Here is a 13,623-nt window from a genome sequence, read left to right on the forward strand (position 1 = left end):
GCATTTCCTAAAAACAGATAGTACAGTATATTTTGTCAGGGGAAAAAAAAAAGAAAAAAACAAAAATATATTGCCTGCACTTAGTATCAAACACATGTCGTCTAAGTTCACAGGCACCTTCCTTGATCACAATAAACATTATTTGATTGAAAATGACGATGAATAAATTTCACGCCGGCCGAAGTGGCCGTGCGGTTAAAGGCGCTGCAGTCTGGAACCGCAAGACCGCTACGGTCGCAGGTTCGAATCCTGCTTCGGGCATGGATGTTTGTGGTGTCCTTAGGTTAGTTAGGTTTAACTAGTTCTAAGTTCTAGGGGACTAATGACCTCAGCAGTTGAGTCCCATAGTGCTCAGAGCCATTTTTTGAATAAATTTCGCGACAGATTTGATATTCTTCTCAGACAGTTTTAAAAAACTACAATAAGTGTAATTCGTACTCACACTCCATTAAATGGTCGCCGCCCCAATTAGCAAGGGAATTCCTGATCAAGTATATCTTTTACGCGTCGAAGTCATTAATTCTTCGATTTCTCGGAAAGTATTAGGTTGGGAGCCTGATACGTATAAGTAAATTTCCATAGTTCCGAATGTTCTGCCAGTTCCAGCTGGTTCGAAACGGATCCGACGTCATGACATTTGACCTCGATTATTTCGTAAACGGAAGCGTTCAGACTAAGCTCAAAAAATGGCTCAAATGGCTCTGAGCACTATGGGACTCAACATCTTAGGTCATAAGTCCCCTAGAACTTAGAACTACTTAAACCTAACTAACCTAAGGACATCACACACACCCATGCCCGAGGCAGGATTCGAACCTGCGACCGTAGCAGTCCCGCGGTTCCGGACTGCAGCGCCAGAACCGCACGGCCACCGCGGCCGGCTTCAGACTAAGCTCTTTTACACGAGCTACGTTTGAGTGAGCCATCCGAAGCACACAGATGTTCGCTGAAAAGGATGCGCAGCAGGCACGGATGTCTCCCTGGAACCCAAAACGAAGTCCAGTATTGAGAGCAAAGTATCCCAGTATCATGATTACAATCTTAATACGTTGGCAGGAATCAGTATCTGGGAACGTTTGTAGGTGCATCTCGTGGCAAACACTTCTTCGGTGACTCGAAAATACTTCGAATTTTTATCTGTTCTTTGCCTTTGTCATTGCTGTTTCTTTATCTTTTAAGGGCGGCAGTTCTTGGTCTGACGGTTCTCAATATGTTCCTGCAAATAATAACATTTCGGGATCTATAAATTGTGGTGTCACCGCCAGACACCACACGTGCTAGGTGGTAGAATTTAAATCGGCCGCGGTCCGTTAGTATACGTCGGACCCGCGTGTCGCCACTGTCAGTGATTGCAGACCGAGCGCCACCACACGGCAGGTCTAGAGAGACTTCCTAGCACTCGCCCCAGTTGTACAGCCGACTTTGCTAGGAATGGTTCGCTGACAAATACGCTCTCATTTGCCGAGACGATAGTTAGCATAGCCTTCAGCTACGTCATTTGCTACGACCTAGCAAGGCGCCGTATTCAATTGATATTTATCTTGTGAAGCATACCTCACGCCAGTCTGCGTGTAATTGAACGCGTGCATTTCGGCCTCCTGTAGCAACACGGTGTTGGCTCTTCTGCCAACACAGCATAAATTACTGTCTAAGATATCAGAACACAATTAAACAATGCATGTTGATGCATATAGGAACGGGTTATAGATATCGGATTCTCAATCTGTGTCGTAAATATTACTCATATAGCCTATGTAGTTAGAAGTATCAGGACACTACTCCGACGGAGCTGTTGAAGCCAGCTAACTCGTAGAACACATGGATACCACCCGAATTTATAATGAGTTTGATTCTTTTCTGTATAATAGCAACTTTAAAAAGTACGCAGTTTCCCGCACGGTGAAATATACAACTTAATACTATAGTGACAATCATGTTGTATGTGGATCTCAGGAATTTTGAGCCGATTAGTGTCCATGTGCTTTAACTCATTTATCACATGATCTCTCCCTGCCGAGCGGTGTGGCCGCGTGGTTTTAGGCGCCATGTCACGGACTGCGCGCCCCTCCCGTCGGAGGTTCGAGTCCTCCCTCGGGCATGGATGTGTGTGTTGTTCTCGTCATAAGTTAGTTTAAGTAGTGTCTAAGTCTAGGCACCGATAACCTCAGCAGTTTGGTCCTTTAGGAATTCACACACATTTGAGCATTTGATCTCTCGCTAAGCACTGAAAATTTATGCAAGACTGATTTAAACTAAAGCATTAAACTTTACGAGCGCTTCATCTAATTTCATTCAAAAAAGTTTCGAAGCCGTTCTAGATAGGTTGGCAACAGGGAAATATAGAACCTTGTCAAAAGTAAGTAGAACAGAAGATACTAAGCGATCTCAAGACTAATTAAACCTCAGTGGCTTGCTGCTGAATGCCAGACACGGAAGTTCGCTACCGGTGTATAACAGGCGTCTAACGGGCACTTTCTCTTGTGTGGCAGTCCGTGGGAGGAGAAGAAAGAAAGTCCTCGATCGGAACCTTAAATGGCCGCCGGACGGGTCCCCGAGAGCCGCAATGCGTTACCTAATACTGTTGCAGGCGCAAGCAGGTTTCTTCTGGCCTGCTCCTTATGGCCTTCTCGTGTGGGCGGCCACGTAGGTTGTTACGGACATCTGGGAACGCGGTCGACAGCCAGTACCTGAGAACCCTACGCCTACGCTTTGAGGAAATGTAGCTCGTGTACGGCAATAAACAAAATCGCCACATTACAGATTGTCAGTAGATAGATGGACCGGATGTTTCATAACTTAACGTACATTTTTCAGTCTCTTCATGTTTACTTAAGTAAAGCAGCGAAGGTACTGTGGTTCCTGGTACCAAGGATTCTATAACGGCGATCAAAAAGTTTTCTTTCGAAGGACGTACAGTCTAGAATCGATATGGCAATGTAGCAAAACCACCGTGAGCGTTGAGGTAATCATTACACCGACCAGCCAGGTTGAACATACCCGTTTGGTAAAACACCTCGTCCTGTTACGTGAAAGAGTCGCTAACTGCCTACTGCATATCCTCGTCCGACAGAAATTCGACCCTTCAAGGCCTGTTTTAAGGGACCGAGGGTGTGATAGTCCCATGGGGAGAGATCAGGACTGTAGGCCGGCCGCGGTGGCCGAGCGGTTCTAGGCGCTTCAGTCCGGAACCGCTCGACTGATACGGTCGCAGGTTCGAATCCTGCCTCGGGCATGGATGTGTGTGATGTCCTTAGGTTAGTTAGGTTTAAGTAGTTCTAAGTTCTAGGGGACTGATGACCATAGATGTTAAATCCTATGGTGCTCAGAGCCATTTGAACCAGGACTATAGGGCGGGCGCTCGAGTGTCTCCCACTTGCCCGTAATGGCTGAGGCTGGCCTCCCACACCGATTGGCGTCTTGTGTCGAGTAGCGGCCAGCATTGCACAACGGTGTTTCTCGACAGACGTTCTGCCTCATACACATTATTCATTCGCCGATGAATGTCTACGTTTGTCCTTTGGCGGCCAAGAAAAGAATAACATCACGTTGCTCCTGTTTGTGCGCATTTGGTAATAACTTCGCAATAGTTCACGTTTCCACATTTACTACACGCACGTGGGAAAGACACGAATGCCACATAATTCCTTGCCTACATGTCAGTGTTTATATACTCATATCGGAGTCGCGCTACGTTGCATATACCTCAAACGGAGACTTTTTGATCGGCCAGGGTAGTATCGACTCTTGGGTTGCAGTACATTTCTTTTCCGACAAAAATGTAATTGCCTTAATCAGAAACGTTGTTTACTTGCATCTGATTAACTGTATGTTGCGTATGTTTTATGTTTCTCCGATGTTTAATTCACAGAGCTGCATATTTTTATTTTTGCCCATCGGTATAACGTGTACAGATCCGCGACGATGAGGTAGCGATCACGAAACCGCTTCACAACGGGAATTTGAAAATAAAAAGTAATGCATTGGGCTTTGTTGTTGTAAAAAAACAACGAAATCACCGATATTAACGTATAAGACTGCCGACTCATTGATTTTCTGACGACGGTTCAATCCCGCGTCCGGCCATCCTGATTTATGTTTTCCGTGATTTCCCTAAATCACTCCAGGCCAATGTCGGGATGGTTCCTCTGAAAGGGCACGGCCGACTTCCTTCCCCATCCTTCCCTAATCCGATGAGACCGATGACCACGCTGTCTGGTCTCCTTCCCCAAACAACCAACCAACCAACTGATTTTCTGAATGGAGCAGGCACGAGCGAAATTCGGATGTCTCTGTGTAGATCGCAAGGCTCATTAATTCTTACAGATCTGGAAGCACATCCACGCATTAATGATTGTACCTAGGACAAGTATAAGAACATAATAGAGAAATGAACTTTTCCTATTTTAGTACCTATCATATAAATTCAGTTTTGTCAGAAACAAAAGGAAACAAAAATCATCCATCATAGAAGAGGGACAGCAATTGCAAGGCATGATGATTGTAGAAAATCACACCATTTATTATAGGTGGCGTTTCACTTTTAGATTCTATTAGGTCGGCGAACGTGCACGTCTCATAATTAGTCGTATAATTGATAGTACTCTACATGGTAAGTTGACGTCATATTTTCGTAATCAGTTTGGAGGAAATTGTAGCTACGAACTGTAATTGTAAACGGAATAAATGTAAGAATGATGAGAGCGAAAACGTTACAATCAAGTTGTGACACATCTACAGTTGAAGGCGACATGAAAGGCTTCTTTCCCTTAGTTAAATGGTTTTGAAATAGATAAGAATCGTATATTATTTGATACCGATAGAAATTCTAGTACGATTGTTGTATCACCACGTTCATGGCCCTCCGCAGAAAAAATCCTGGCGCGCCTTTGAGATTTGAACTTGGGGAATTTGACGCCATAGTTAACTATAGTAACTTGCTATAACAGTTGAGAAATGGGTAAGACAACACTAGCACAGCTCTGGGCTCGTTAACATTTAAAGTTGCTAATAAGTACTGCTAGCGGAAGTATCTAAGATCACCCAACGCTGAATACCGGTTGAGGTAACACAAAAGCCTGAAATAGCCCACTGAATGTACTTTCCAGTGATGTTGTTTCCATGTTATTACAAGAGTAGTGAAGTAAAATAATCTTGAAGTTTCCTTAATATCGCTATTTGTTTGAGTTAAACCCTTAATATAATACTGGGATTCTCAAGAACACAAACTACTGTTCATCTGGAGAGACAGTTGCAACTGGATTTCCACCGTTTGTTCCAATGGTAAGGAACGGAGAAGAAGGGACTTGGCTGACTCTACCAACCAAGCGATAGGGATGGGGCCCTCCGTTTGTAATGGGAAAGCACCATGTTTAAATATTAGGCATATAGCAGGGACACCGAATGACATTATGAACTTGGTCGAGTTCAGGCCTGATACCACGGGAATTGCTTGCTTAATTATATATACAGAGTGTTTACAACGCACCACAGTGGTGTGGGAGAAGTCGAGACGAACTATTTTATTTCGGATACCTGCGGTCTATCAATCCGGGAAACAACCCCAGACTGTGTATATGTATACGAGTAGTGTCTGTTCTGCCGGACATATCCGACAGGACAGACGCTACTCGTATACATATATGCATTTCTGTGATAGCGTGCCGGCTCCATGAAGTTTGCTTCAGTGCGGATGCACCATCGCCGAACTCCTACGGGAATCAGTAACTTGCGAGTAGAGATTTGATGGACGATGGACGCTGCATTGCAGCGTGCAATAAGTTTAAAATATGGGTCGGTCGGGAACCGTGTCCGGAGGGCCGAAGCGGTTAAGGCAACCCCTCATGAGAAGCAGTAAATCCGGGTTCGAGTCCCGGTCTAGCACAAATTTTCAACTACCGCCACTGCATTTCCACAATGCATTGTGCGGATGGAAGTCACTAGTTTCCTACGCACTCTTTCCCTTTTTCTTCCTATTCCTCTGTTACATATACAACTTCAGATTGACCTACAAAAGCCACCAAGCTAAAGCTCACGCGCGCAGCGCGATATTTTCAATATCCTCTCGCTCTCTTACGCCAACGCCTTTGTCGGCTATTTCATTAACATTTTTAATTTAAACTTTCCCTCAGACTTTTGTAAACGTCACGAAAAATTTAATTACGTTTACAATGCCATCTAAACTTAGCTCTCACAAGCACGGTAGTTACGAAGTAAGAATGTCAGACAAATAAAATGAATTAATTGTTCATTTTTGCTGTTAAATATTACAGTATTTAAGGTAAAATTTACATAAATGTCAATTTTAAATTTTGTACGCGGACGAACAAAGGGTTTTTAGTATTCAAAAACGATTTTAGCCAAAATCTCAAGTGGCACGTGTGCCTGAAACTTAGATGGCTGTTTCCCGGTTTAATTGTCCACAAGTGTCCTATATCTATTTCTTTGTCTCGATTTCACCTACACCTGGGCGGTTCGCTGTAAACAGTTATTCTTACATCCTGTATAAATGAACTGACTATTGGGATGCAAATTCATCAAAAATCCTTTCCACCATGGGATATTACAAGCAACTAGTAGAAGCGCGATACTTGCTTTGTGTGTTTCACGTGTTAATAAGCTGGAAGAGAATTTTAACTGATTCTTCAGGCCCGTAAGAATGCCTTCCGCTCCAAATAACATTGGGTGAGAGGCACAAGACGTTCCGCTAAGCAGGAAAGGAAGCACAGTGAGCGACGCGGCTTTCGTGAAACTGAAGCGCTGATGCGAACCAAAGTAGCTCTGAAACATCTCTACCTTACAGATACCACAAAAACGCTAACCCTCGTGACAAGCTTTCTCAGAGAGCAACATGCAGCTGGCTTTGTTATCGCTAGGGGCTGATTTGAAATACTTGTCCAACAATCTCAGCTTATCTTACATTCGTTTTGCGTGTGTAGGTCGTAGCGAGCGTTGAGGTGTTCTCTGTGATAATTCGCTCATTCCTTTCATCATGCATGTCATATATGATATTGTTCTCAGTCGCTGTTGCTCTTAATTTTCGACAGAGCGTTTACTCCAACGAGAAAATTAACAAAAGAAGGCGTTGACCAGACAATACCGCAGAAATTTCGCTGATTCCGGAATGAGATACCATGACCAAGGAGCTCAGAGAACATGTTACAGAAATTCCACATCTTAGGTACAGTAAGCAGAGACATTTTGGTGGATATTTCTGTCCATACAAGACTCTATAAACTAAAATTTATGGCCTGATTTTTAACATCATCAACAAAGGCGTATTCTGTGTTAACAAGCACGTGACAGCTCTGAGTGAAGATTACCTTTGTTAACCCATGTATAATCTCTTGAAATGCTTTTTTTTCTGTAATATTCCTATTGGGAAAACGGGCCGCACACACGCAGACCGTGCTCCTGACCGTGCTCCTGACAGTTGCATTCAGAAATCCATAAATTAAATCTGTGCCTCTGCTTTACAGTGGTACTTGTTTTCGAACACTTAAAATACAAGTCACAAGTGAAAACCAAACAAAATGTGAACAACGTTCATATATACTTCTTTGCATTTTGTTACTTATCTCATCTGCTGCGAATGCGAGTTCCATCTAGACAAAAAGATTTAAATACTGTTTTGAGATTTTTACTCGACTTGTACGACATTTTATGATTCTATTCAACTTCTGTCGATGTATGCGCGCTGTAATATTTTGCGAGAGTCCCTGCCAGTTTGTCTCTTGTACGACTGGATGCCGATGCGTTATTTTACAGATAACTTTTTCTAAAAACGGGTAACGTTGCAGTGGTTTAACTAGCAGTTTCTACTACAATATGTTAGGTTTAATGCATTCTGGGGCTGAGCTTGTGATGGATGCAAACAACGCGTGTTAAATAAAAGTATTTTAGAAAGAATATAAGCCACTTGCAGAGAAAGAAATGTTGTGGATTGTCAGGAGAGCCAACCCACGAATTTTAGAGGAAGCCGAAAGGCACGCGTTTAAGTTCATGCAGGTTGGCATGAGATCTGGAACAGGACAAGGAATTTAGACTTCAGAAAAAAGGAGGTAACTGGTGGAATACTTAACTTTAATCCATTAATGTTGAACGTAGCTCTTGTCTGTACATTATTTACAATATCAATAGCAACTGAACATGGCGCCTTGCTAGGTCGTAGCAAATGACGTAGCTGAAGGCTATGCTAACTATCGTCTCGGCAAATGAGAGCGTATTCTGTCAGTGAACCATCGCTAGCAAAGTCGGTTGTACAACTGGGGCGAGTGCTAGGAAGTCTCTCTAGACCTGCCGTGTGGCGGCACTCGGTCTGCAATCTCTGATAGTGGCGACACGCGGGTCCGACGTATACTAACGGACCGCGGCCGATTTAAAGGCTACCACCTAGCAAGTGTGGTGTCTGGCGGTGACACCACAAGAAAAACGCAAAAAAATTAAGAAGTTAGAGACAAAAAGATATGATTGATAAGACAATTTTGAGATTGTTTATTTATTTTTTATATTTTTTCATTTGTAATCCATTTTGTCGGCTACTCTCGAAGATGAGGATGCTACTTGGTTTTTCTTCCACTTGTAACAATGTGGGCAGCGTAAAATTTGAAAGATTTTGTGGATGTTGAAACAAATGTGTAAGAAGGAGAGCATAAGATAATATGAAAGATCAAAATGGAAGTTATGAGTATTACATTTCACACAGGGAATGATTTCCGAAGACATGAGGTTACCAGTTTTGGATAAAAGGCGCGTTATCTAGATACAGCTGCTGATTCTGAGCAGCAGTTCCATTGTAAAAGTACACATTTTCTTCTTTCGTTATGATAAGTAATGACAGTGAAACTTTTAAAATTTTAGTTTACTGTATTTTAGTGTCTTGTTGTTACCGAAAGAGATGAGCTGAAAACGACTAAGGTATCTAGCTTGTCAAGAAGACATGCACAGGTGTCATTTGAAGCCAGACATTGCAAAGTGCGTCGGAACTAAATGTAAACAGCAGGAAGAAAATAAAAATAATTGGTGAAAAATTAATTGATGTGATCCAGGCATATCCGATTACAGAAACATACATTCAAAAACTGATTTCCTTCCAAAAAACTTCAGTATTAGGCATCACTAAACAAGTGCATGGAATTACCGAGCGCTGCTCGATAATCGCGGTGTTTACTGCAGCGTGCGGTGTGTTACAAAATCAGTGCTCTGCTAAGGCTCTGACTCTTAAAGTGGCTTTCCACGGCGGCCTCGACTTCGAATGAAGCTAAGTGAAATGACCCTATACCGATGTTATAGCAAACAGAGTGTGTGTCGGGAAAACGTCCGTCAGCAAAATCTGTACAAGATTCTTGTTCGTGCTGAATATACAAAATCTACTAAATGAATCTAAAAGTGAACTGAAAGTTCATGAATTATCCGTTAAATACCTCCAGCGACGTGTGGACAGTGTTTCTTGCGGAATAATATCGATATTCATTTAACTCTAGTCACACTAGACAAATAAATTTCCAGATGCATCATGCAAAAATGTATTTTTTTTTCAAATATCGATTTCAAAAATAAGTAACCAAATCATTCGTCCTCGCAATTTATTCGAAAGTGCGAGGGGACGACACATGTTGAAACCCCACCTGTCACATTCTTACTTCGACTGCAGCTGGAATACATTTACATATTTGATCGGAATGTGGAAATCAAAGAGCCGTGGTTTTGCTTAGTGGACGAACATTATAGTCATCCGGAGTGATTCCAAGAAACTATTGAAAACACGAATTATAATCCCAAAACGAACATATGACTTGGGTTCCGTTAGATTACGGATCCGATATTTTGCATTTGCGCCACAGCTTTAGGTCGATTGGCAGAAATTACGCAAAATGTCAATAAATAGTACGTCCTTTTCGAGGATAATACTCCTTCAAATGTCAATAGTATTAGTTGGTTGGTTGGTTGGTTGTTTTGGGGAAGGAGACCAGACAGCGAGGTCATCGGTCTCATCGGATTAGAGAAGGACGGGGAAGGAAGTCGGCCGTGCCCTTTGAAAGGAACCATCCCGGCATTTGCCTGGAGCGATTTAGGGAAATCACGGAAAACCTAAATCAGGATGGCCGGACGCGGGATTGAAAATGTAGTCCATCAACAAAGGAGGTGGCTTACAAAACACTCGTTCGACCTATACTTGAGTATTGCTCATCAGTGTGGGATCCGTACCAGATCGGGTTGACGGAGGAGATAGAGAAGATCCAAAGAAGAGCGGCGCGTTTCGTCACAGGGTTATTTGGTAACCGTGATAGCGTTACGGAGATGTTTAATAAACTCAAGTGGCAGACTCTGCAAGAGAGGCGCTCTGCATCACGGTGTAGCTTGCTCGCCAGGTTTCGAGAGGGTGCGTTTCTGGATGAGGTATCGAATATATTGCTTCCCCCTACTTATACCTCCCGAGGAGATCACGAATGTAAAATTAGAGAGATTAGAGCGCGCACGGAGGCTTTCAGACAGTCGTTCTTCCCGCGAACCATACGCGACTGGAACAGGAAAGGCACGTAAAGTGCCCTCCGCCACACACCGTTGGGTGGCTTGCGGAGTATAAATGTAGATGTAGATGTAGATGTCCTCCCGAATGCGAGTCCAGTGTCTAACCACTGTGCCACCTCGCTCGGTAATAGTATTAGTAACGTATGGAGTAGTTTTAATCTTTGCTGTTCTGTATTCTTTCAATGTTGACATGTTGACTGATCCACGACAGTGTCGTTTCCCACTTCAGGCAGCACACCACTCCAGATAATGCACTAATGCCGACCGTTGTGACCGAGCGGTTCTAGGTGCTTCAGTCTGGAACCGCGCGACCGCTACGGTCGCAGGTTCGAATCCTGCCTCGGGGTGATCGAGCGATTCTAGGCGCTACAGTGTGGAACCGCGCGACCGCTACGGTCGCAGGTTCGAATCCTGCCTCGGGCATGGATGTGTGTGATGTCCTTTGGTTAGTTAGGTTTAAGTAGTTCTAAGTTCTAGGGGACTGATGACCTCAAAAGTTAAGTCCCATAATGCTCAGAGCCATTTGAACCATTTGAATGCACTAATGTTTGTGAAAAATGTAACACCAGAAAGAACAGGCCGCACGAAAGCGAAAGAGGACGTGTGGACACCGTAGCGCAACAGTAAGTGGTCAAGACTGCGGAAGAATGGTGTACACTTGACGGTCGCATTCGTGTTAGCAGCTGCTGTGCTGACGGTATTACAGTAGGTCGGCAGCATAATGCACACAGTCAGGTGTAATAGACTGTAGTGTCACTGGACTCAAATTGCGATCTCGATTCCTACGTATTGACGGCAATGTGCATACCATCCATCAGGAAGCCTTCGGAGGCACAGGTACGACTGCTGTTTTGAGAAACTTCACATGCCTTACATCAGCAACAAGCTGACTGGCCACATGTCGTGAGGGGTATAAAGGATGTTTACCATGGCTTCCACGAACTGCAGCTTCACCTAACAGAAACCGCTGTTCATGCAGTGTGGACTTGAATAGAAACAGTTTGGCGAGAGACTCCACAGGAACATACCCAGATTCCTTTCTACTCTATTCCTTAACATTGTGTTTCTATTATTGCTGCATTTGGGTATTGCAGAGTGCTGCATATTCAAAGCCAGTGATCACATACGGTTCTGCAACATTAATCATTTGTGTATTGTCATGGATATTTTAGAGTTCGCAAACAATAGCGTATATATAAGTGTCCAGTTAGCCCAGTCGCCAGAGAACGAGCTGATCACAGAGAGCATACGGTCCGCCATTCATTTCAGTTCTGATCGCCGACGGGACTACAAAACTTAACCTTTCTTCCTTCCATCATTTCAGTACAGAGGTTACACATAGATGTAATTCCACAGACGTTTCGCCTTATCTCTTGCACGCTGCAGTATTCTACTCTACGTTCTCTTTGATAAGAGACAGCTGAAGCAGACTACTCTTCGTTGAAGGTAGATTCCGGATTTTTACAGCACAGAACTGTATGGCTTCAAGAAAATCAGTGACATGCCTCTCGAGAGGATTCAAACATGCTCTGCGGAAGCAAGGCTGGGGATCTAAGTAATCTTTTCATTCAATGAATCGTTTACTACAGGCTGTATTCGTCCAAAAGTCTAATTGTGTAAGGACGAGCACTAGCGTACGTCGACATTAACAACAACTCAGCAGACCTGCCTAGTCCCAGACCTAACAGAGGAAAATTGGGAGGCCTACGAGTCAACCTAAAGATATACAGCCACACACACGAACACATTTTCTCGTTAAAATTTATTGGTCCCACGGATGCCTCATAATGATAACAGCTTTTGGCTATTCCTCAAATCAAATCGTGCCAGCAATCACTCAGACCTTAACTGGAACTCATACGTGACCAACACAGTTTTCCATCGAGCGGTTCAGCATTCCTGTAGACACAGCCACAGTAAATACACCTTCCTGTAATGAGAATTTGCTGGTTGCTGATCGCCTTGCATGAATTCTAAATTGTTTGAGACTGATGTTAGGGAAACATCTGGCATTCACGTAGACGAATTTGGGAAACTAAGGAAAAAGAAATTTAAACTAGCTTTTTTATCCATATAGGCGAGCCAAAGAACAATTGCTGTTTTCGTATGCTTTACGGTAGTTCTTTTGCGTCCTACTTATATCAGCTGAGCCCACCGTACTCCGCGTGAAGGCGTAAGGCTGAATTGCACGCCAGGGACCTGGTGTACGGGACTGGAAGCGTGCCTGCGTACTTCAGTCGTAACGGTGCAGAATTACTCTGCGCTTGCAGATAATTGTGGGCTATTAAGTCGGCCAGCAGCGAAGGCCGTAAAAAGCGCAGGAAGTCGCTTCATTTTGATAGAGACTCTACAGGACTCAGCATTACGCAAAACGTGCTACTTACGCATTCACAAGGCCTCTGGTCTTCAGAAATTTGTGGGTCTCTGTGACTCCGAACCGATGTTATACGACAATATTGCAATACAGTTACGTAACCTCAAGAACTGAATACCCAGGCGTGACATTTTCAATATTTTATATCAGTTCCACAGTGTTCAAGAATTGTAGAAGCCTCACACTACTTCCCACATCAAGGTATCGAGCTCCAACAATGTACCACAGTCACCAGCCACCGCATCTCCAGCCTCACTCCACTTTTCAATTTCTGCACAAGTGCCTAGTAACTTTCCCTCTCACTCGATTCAGCAATTTTTCTCAATTTTCGTTAATTAGGCACTTTTTACGCAATTTTTGCCAATTCAGTCCTATTTCGTATATAATACATTACATCACTTTAATTACTACACTAATAAAAATCATGGAAAAATACTTACATAGAACATATGTACTTTTCCAACACTCATTTTTTTTTTCAGCACTGATTTCGCTGACCGATATGGCTTCGCAGTTGTTGGTTTGTTGTTGTCACGTACCAAGTGCATACCACACTGCATTCACACCTTGAGTATTCGAGCTACTATGAAAACAGTTTTCCGCTTTCTTTGTTAATTTCGTACACCCTATTTAACGCGTTTCTGTAGAGATTATCTGTAATGAAGGTTTAATTTATTTTTTTGTAGCTACGTTACTATGTGTGTTCGTATTATAGAGGTTTC

General features: G+C 43.3%; 1 protein-coding gene across 2 annotated transcripts in view; it reads right to left on the reverse strand.

Annotated features, from left to right (window-relative positions):
• LOC126248746 (uncharacterized) overlaps positions 1-13,623 on the reverse strand; it is a 208,591-nt gene that overhangs the window by 129,283 nt on the left and 65,685 nt on the right. The window lies entirely within an intron of this gene.

Source organism: Schistocerca nitens, chromosome 3, assembly GCF_023898315.1.
Source record: "Schistocerca nitens isolate TAMUIC-IGC-003100 chromosome 3, iqSchNite1.1, whole genome shotgun sequence".
Taxonomy (NCBI): domain Eukaryota; kingdom Metazoa; phylum Arthropoda; class Insecta; order Orthoptera; family Acrididae; genus Schistocerca; species Schistocerca nitens.